General features: G+C 39.6%; 1 protein-coding gene across 6 annotated transcripts in view; it reads left to right on the top strand.

Moving 5' to 3' along the window:
• Positions 1-6,207: 6,207 nt before the first annotated feature.
• The window catches only part of LOC138853634 (transmembrane protein 267), an 18,291-nt gene continuing 16,106 nt past the window's right edge, over positions 6,208-8,392 (top strand). Inside the window, exon 1 of one of the 6 annotated variants that reach the window (XM_070091591.1) lies at positions 6,208-6,273. The gene's annotated coding sequence lies outside the window, so the exon portion shown is untranslated. Of the gene's footprint in view, positions 6,508-8,392 lie in introns of all 6 variants that reach the window. The other 5 variants (XM_070091587.1, XM_070091589.1, XM_070091590.1 and 2 more) reach the window with 5 other exon arrangements.

The following is an 8,392-nucleotide window of genomic DNA, read 5'->3' as shown; positions in this document are numbered from 1 at the left end:
CACGCTAGCTGGAGATTCGTCTGTAAAAACTTGCATTTGTGGTCACAGTGATTCCTATGCTAACCTTCCTATGGTGTAGAAATATACCTAGTTGGACGAATGTTATTGTGGCTAGCTGGTCCAGTGGCTAACGCGACGATCTGGAGTTTTGAGACTCTCTGATCTCGGGTTCTATCCCCACGCGTGGTATGGTTTGTTTGCAATCGTGTCATTACGATTTCGTGAGTCATGTTAAGTGCCCGAAAATCTGGAACTCTTTGCCTGAAATAGCAACAGGTCCCCTGCCCACAAATCAATTTAGGATTATACTCAAAAATCGTCTCATCTCTCAGTAACAACCATATCCACACTATGCTAAACCCTAACCAAATTTAAAACAACTCTCCCATATATTTTATTATCCCTTACCTGTTAAACCACTATTACAAACTTAAAAATGCATGTTTGTATCATTAATTGTAGTACCTCATATTAATAATAGAGTAAACAAACTTAATTACAAACTTAAAAATGTATGTATCATAAATTGTACCACCTCATGTTAATAATGGAGTAAAATATTGAATATTTGTATTCTACCACTCTTCACCTGACTAGACTTAAGTAGTCTGTAAGTATTACCTTCCTCATCACAAACCTTGGCAAATTACCCCAAGACACTACTAAAGTCACTTTCAGACTTCACAATGAGGCAGCCATTAATAACTTCACAGCAGCAGTGACAAACATTGGCTGGCACACTGAGCTAGAATTCTATACAGATATTGACGAATGTATTAATAATTTTCTAAAAAAGACCCAATACCTTTATAACAAGCACTGCCCCCAAAAAACTAAACAGATGACAGCTAAGAGACTGAACAATCCCTGGCTAACACCCAGCATCCTCAAATCCATAAATACAAAGCACCTATACGAAAAACAGTACAGAATGGGTCACATAACCAGAGACCAAACAAAACGTTACTCGTCAATCCTAACCAGCCTGATAAGAAGGGCTAAAAAACTGTATTATGAGAACAGATTATCCGACTTACGAGGTGATATAAAAAAGACCTGGAAAACCCTATCAGAAATTCTAGGAACAAAAAAGATATCACGAAATAGCGAAATTGAATTAACAAAACCAGATGAACCCCAACTCCCACCAACTGAAACAGCAAACAGACTCAATAATTTCTTCTCCACTATAGGAAAAACACCTTGCCAATAAAATCCCAAGCTCAGATACCCCACCCAATGACTACCTCACTGGCAACTACCCGAACACACTGTTTCTAGCTCCGACTAACCCTACTGAAGTCTCCCTTATTATCAACACACTAAAACACAAGACAGGAGATTTAAATACCTTACCACCCTTTATATACAAAAAAGCGTCACAAGTATTATCACCAATCACTGCAACACTCTTTAACAAATCCATAGAATCCTCTACCTTCCCTACAGTTCTCAAAATAGCAAGGGTCACCCCGATCCATAAAGGTGGAGACCAGACTTGAATAACTATACGCCAATATCCAACTTACACTCTCTCTCTAAAATCTTCGGAAAATTAATTCATAAGCGAATCTATTCCTACCTATTCTTACCCATATCCAACACATAACCAAAAAAGTATCCAAAACGGTTGGGATCCTCTCCAAGATACGATACTACGTGCCGCAAAATGCCCTTCTCACACTATACCACTCACTTATTTATCCATACCTCACATATGCTATTTGTGCTTGGGGATCAACTGCAGCAACACACCTAAAGCCAATAATAACCCAACAAAAAGCTGCAGTAAGAATAATCACTAAATCCCATCCCTGGCAACACACCCCCCACTCTTCATAGATCTAAACTTACTCCCTGTTCAGTACATCCACACTTACTACTGTGCAATCTACATCTACAGGACCTTAAACTCTAATATCAACCTTGACCTAAAACGCTTTCTTGATAGTTGTGACAGAACCCACAGGCATAACACCAGACACAAACATCACTACGACATTCCCCGTGTCCAACTAAACCTTTACAAAAATTCAATGTATGTCAAAGGCCCTAAAATCTGGAACACCCTACCTGAGAACTCTAGAACTGCAGACACATTCATCACTTTCAAAACTACCATTAGAAAACATCTCATCTCCCTGATACACCCCGTCAACTAACTACACGAATACCACCTGGTGGTTCACACTTACACTCATTCACCCATTTGACCATAAACAGAAATATTAATCTCAATCTTAAAATAATGAATCCTGTGATACTCCAATACTGAAACTATGTACTGTGCCAAAACAAAAGCATTCACATTGCTAAACTCACAAACTAGTATTTAGTCACTTAGCCATAATACCAACTTACCTCATAATTTGTAATATTTTAAAATAAAGAATTAAACTAAGTCTGCCCGAAATGCCTAGCCATGCTAGGCGTTCTAGTGGTACACTCTGTAATCATTATTTAACTGCATGTAAACCACACAATAACCAAATTCTGTAAATTCAACATTGTAATCCTAATAGAGAATAAACTTTGAATTGAATTGAATTGAATACCTTATCTCCCACAACATACTCAACCTCTGTCAATTTGGGTTCAGGCCTAATAAAAATACTAATGATGCTATAATACACATGCTAGAACACATATACACTGCAATAGAGAAAAAAGAAGTCCCACTGGGGATCTTCATAGACTTACGTAAAGCTTTTGATACAGTTGACCATGACTTACTCCATATAAAATTGTCGCACTATGGTATAAGAGGGCACTCCCTCAACTACCTAAAGTCTTACCTCAGCAACAGAAGCCAATATGTGTACACAAACGGGGCAAACTCTTCAGCACAGCCAATTACAGTTGATGTCCCACAGGGAAGTGTCCTAGGCCCTCTTCTCTTTCTATATAAATGACCTACCAAACGCATCGCAACTACTCAAACCCACACTATTTGCAGATGACACTACATACGTCTTCTCTCACCCGAGCCCAGTCACGCTAGCCAATATTGTAAATACCGAATTACAGAACATATCTACCTGAATGAGTACTAACAAACTTACTCTAAACATTGACAAAACCTACTTCATTCAGTTTGGTAACAGAGCTACAGATGTCCCTCTTAACATAATGATAAACGGATCACCTATCACAAAACTCACAGAGGGAAAATTCTTAGGAATCCACCTTGATAATAGACTCAAATTTCAAACACATATACAACAAATTTCCAAAAAAATTTCCAAGACCATAGGCAAATCAATGCCAAATCAAAATCGAGAACAACGCCCAGTATTGGGCCCCTACTTAAACAAGATGGGTCCTACACAGATGACAGCGAGGAAATGAGTGAGCTACTCAAGTCCCAATATGACTCAGTTTTTAGCAAGCCGCTAACCAGACTGAGAGTCGAAGATCAAAATGAATTTTTTATGAGAGAGCCACAAAATTTGATTAACACAAGCCTATCCGATGTTATCCTGACGCCAAATGACTTCGAACAGGCGATAAATGACATGCCCATGCACTCTGCCCCAGGGCCAGACTCATGGAACTCTGTGTTCATCAAGAACTGCAAGAAGCCCCTATCACGAGCCTTTTCCATCCTATGGAGAGGGAGCATGGACACGGGGGTCGTCCCTCAGTTACTAAAAACAACAGACATAGCCCCACTCCACAAAGGGGGCAGTGAAGCAACAGCAAAGAACTACAGACCAATAGCACTAACATCCCATATCATAAAAATCTTTGAAAGGGTCCTAAGAAGCAAGATCACCACCCATCTAGAAACCCATCAGTTACACAACCCAGGGCAACATGGGTTTAGAACAGGTCGCTCCTGTCTGTCTCAACTACTGGATCACTACGACAAGGTCCTAAATGCACTAGAAGACAAAAAGAATGCAGATGTAATATATACAGACTTTGCAAAAGCCTTCGACAAGTGTGACCATGGCGTAATAGCGCACAAAATGCGCGCTAAAGGAATAACAGGAAAAGTCGGTCGATGGATCTATAATTTCCTCACTAACAGAACACAGAGAGTAGTCGTCAACAGAGTAAAGTCCGAGGCAGCTACGGTGAAAAGCTCTGTTCCACAAGGCACAGTACTAGCTCCCATCTTGTTCCTCATCCTCATATCCGACATAGACAAGGATGTCAGCCACAGCACCGTGTCTTCCTTTGCAGATGACACCCGAATCTGCATGACAGTGTCTTCCATTGCAGACACTGCAAGGCTCCAGGCGGACATCAACCAAATCTTTCAGTGGGCTGCAGAAAACAATATGAAGTTCAACGATGAGAAATTTCAATTACTCAGATATGGTAAACATGAGGAAATTAAATCTTCATCAGAGTACAAAACAAATTCTGGCCACGAAATAGAGCGAAACACCAACGTCAAAGACCTGGGAGTGATTATGTCGGAGGATCTCACCTTCAAGGACCATAACATTGTATCAATCGCATCTGCTAGAAAAATGACAGGATGGATAATGAGAACCTTCAAAACTAGGGAGGCCAAGCCCATGATGACACTCTTCAGGTCACTTGTTCTATCTAGGCTGGAATATTGCTGCACTCTAACAGCACCTTTCAAGGCAGGTGAAATTGCCGACCTAGAAAATGTACAGAGAACTTTCACGGCGCGCATAACGGAGATAAAACACCTCAATTACTGGGAGCGCTTGAGGTTTCTAAACCTGTATTCCCTGGAACGCAGGAGGGAGAGATACATGATTATATACACCTGGAAAATCCTAGAGGGACTAGTACCGAACTTGCACACGAAAATCACTCACTACGAAAGCAAAAGACTTGGCAGACGATGCACCATCCCCCCAATAAAAAGCAGGGGTGTCACTAGCACGTTAAGAGACCATACAATAAGTGTCAGGGGCCCGAGACTGTTCAACTGCCTCCCAGCACACATAAGGGGGATTACCAACAGACCCCTGGCAGTCTTCAAGCTGGCACTGGACAAGCACCTAAAGTCAGTTCCTGATCAGCCGGGCTGTGGCTCGTACGTTGGTTTGCGTGCAGCCAGCAGAAACAGCCTGGTTGATCAGGCGCTGATCCACCAGGAGGCCTGGTCACAGACCGGGCCGCGGGGGCGTTGACCCCCGAAACTCTCTCCAGGTAAACTCCAGGTAATACTATCGAAGATACGGTACTATGTTCCACAATCAGCCCTCCTGGCCCTATATCACTCGCTTATTTACCCCTATCTCACCTATGGAATTTGTGCATGTGGCTCAACAACAATAAACCATCTCAGACCATTAATTTCCCAACAAAAGGCTGCAGTCAGAATGATAACAAATTCCCACTACAGGCAGCACACTCCACCAATATTCAAAACTAAACCTACTCACCATACAAAACATCCATACTTATTACTGCACCTACTACATTCATAGAACCTTTAACTCTGATATAAACCCTCCCCTCAAACGTCTCCTTACCAACCTCAACAGAACACATGACCATAACACAAGGCACAGATCACTCTTTGATGTTCCTCGAGTCCATCTCACGCTATGCAAAAACTCAATGCACATAAAAGGCCCTAAAATCTGGAATTCATTACCTGTGAATATAAAAGAAACACTGTCTGTTTATAAATTCAAGTCTCTTCTCAAAAATCACTTACTCACCCACAACTAAATAAATAGTGAATAATTGTATCTCATAAATTGTATCTCGTAAATGTTTCTCATTATTGTATCTCATAAATGTCTAACCTGTGACCCAATCAAACTTTATTTTTTAATTACGTTACCTAACAGAATACTCCATTCTACTGAATGCTCAGCAACACAGTAAATGACCATATGACCTGTCTTTGTAATACTCATTTGTGCTAAATTGTTATCTGTTTGCAATAATGTTTTTACCACTGAATATATCATTGCTTAGTTAATCTTAAGTTAATTTTAAGCCTGCCCATAATGATCTGCATACAAGGGGCTTTGGCATGTTACACTGTAATAACTGTATTCCTTTGTACTTCACTGTATCATGTTTAAATTAATAAATAAATAAATAAATAAATTAGGTTAAGCCTGCCCGAAATGCCTCTGCATGATAGTAGCTTTCTTTGTACCAATCAAATTATGAAATATAAACACACTCGGTAACCTTAGCAAGGAAATAAAATTTTATTTTTTATTTTTTTTTATTTACAAAGGAACTCATGTTCTCTTTTCTTTCGTCGCTCAGATTTGGGCAACAAATCTTCCCCGGACATCGGGAAGTTGGGCTCGATACGGCGTAAGCTGTCAGTGGCCCTGATAAACCCAACAAACAATAATAGCTCCTAGAGTCTAAATTTAATTCATTCATTCATTAGAGATTCGCCGGTACTTCTGGCCCGGGTCTTCTCAGTCTAAATTTAATGGTAGACAAAGTATGCAGTAAATTCTAGCAGTTAGGTAATAAAGTTTATTAAAGATTATTTACATGGTGGTTATGGGACGGTGTGCAGGTTAGGCTAGTTATAAGCAAGTAAGTTTTCATTCAGGTACAGGTACACAAATACAGTTACATAAATTATACATAGAAGCATATGTGTAGATTACCTAGGATAACCTAAAAAGTCAGACAAAGTGACATATTTCCACTGGGGTCCTTGTAATAAATGTTTAAACTTTAAAGTTAAAACAAGTAATTTAACTATGTGAAAGGTAGTTACAATAAAGGGAAAGCAAATTCTGTTATTTAAATTTAAAAGTTAAAAAAGGTAAGTAATTGAACTATGTGAAAAGCAGTTACAGTAAAAGGAGATAAATTAGGGATAAGGTAAATTCACTTATGTACATTAATATTAAAGACAGGATCAGATTATAGTACATGTATGTTAGAGATACAAGAAATCACTCTTCTCTTTCTTTAGTAACATTCATTAGGTACCTCTTGGCTCTCTTCTTGAACCTGCCTATGCTATGACAGGCTTTAACATGTGCAGGTAGTCTATTCCCCTCCTTTATTGCTGTACAATAAAATGTGTTTGAAGCCTGACCACTGACTGTGTACTTCAAAGTTGTTCTCCCTTTTTCCAGTACCATAATTGCTTTGGTTCCCAGCCTTAACAAAATTGGCAGCAAGATATTCAGGACACTGGTTGTGAACAATTTTATAAACGTGATGTAACTTTAGTTGCTTTACTCTGTTTTCAGCATTCAGCATATCCAGTCATTGTAATTTCTACATGTACAAGGTATACAGTCCTAGCTGACATCAATGACATACTACTATACAGAAAACCCCTTGTTATGCAGAACATTTCAGGCAAATTAGGTTAATATTGTCCCGAGGACTGGAACAAGTGTTGAAGCCTTCAAGAGGAAACTAGACAAGTATCTTCACCAGGTGTCAGATCAACCAGGCTGTGATGGATATGTGGGTCAGTGGGCCTCCAGCAGCAACAGCCTGGTTGACCAGGCGAGCACCAGAGAGTAGATATACTCTCGAAATTCTTCAAAGGTATATCAAAGGCAAGGATGTAACCCACACCAGTCGACTAACACCCAAATACCTATTTTACTGATAGGTGAACATGGACAGCAGGTGTCTTATGGAAACACATCCTAATGTTTCCACCTGTACCAGGGATCGAACCACAGACTTTGGTGTGTGAGCTGAATGCGCTACCAATCGAGCTATGGGACATATCTGGTACATATTGTAGCTTAACATCTTGCTTCATTTGAACACCTTACTGCCTATCAATTATAAATCAGTGTATAATCCAACAAAATCATACATATTTCCATTGCAGTCACCATTATTTTTATATCATTTAGGCAGGTTTAACTAGCACTTTTTTGTGAATGTAATAATAGTAATAATAAAAGGAATAATAATAATAATAGGCATATATATATATATTTTTTTTTCTGAGGATGAGGGTCCCCAGTCCAGCTATAGAGGTGGTACTTCCCTATATTTATATATATATTTTAACAAGTCGGCCATCTCCCACCAAGGCAGGGTGACTCAAAAAGAAAGAAAATCCCCAAAAAGAAAATATTTCAACATCATTCAACACTTTCACCTTACTCATACATAATCTCTGTTTTTGCAGAGGTGCTCAGAACACCACAGTTTAGAAGCATATACCTATAAAGATACACAACATATCCCTCCAAACTGCCAATATCCCAAACCCCTCCTTTAAAGTGCAGGTATTGTACTTCCCATTTCTAGGACACTCAAGGCTGGCTATATTAAAATAACCGGTTTCCCTGAATCCCTTCACTAAATATTACCCTGCTCACATTCCAACAGCTCGGCAGGTCCCAAATACCATTCGTCTCCATTAACTCCTATCTAACATGCTCACACATACTTGCTGGAAGTCCAAGCCCCTCGCCCACAAAACCTCCTTTAC

This window comes from Cherax quadricarinatus, chromosome 36 (assembly GCF_038502225.1).
Source record: "Cherax quadricarinatus isolate ZL_2023a chromosome 36, ASM3850222v1, whole genome shotgun sequence".
In the NCBI taxonomy this organism is placed as follows: domain Eukaryota; kingdom Metazoa; phylum Arthropoda; class Malacostraca; order Decapoda; family Parastacidae; genus Cherax; species Cherax quadricarinatus.
This window is presented reverse-complemented; position numbering and strand designations above follow the sequence as displayed.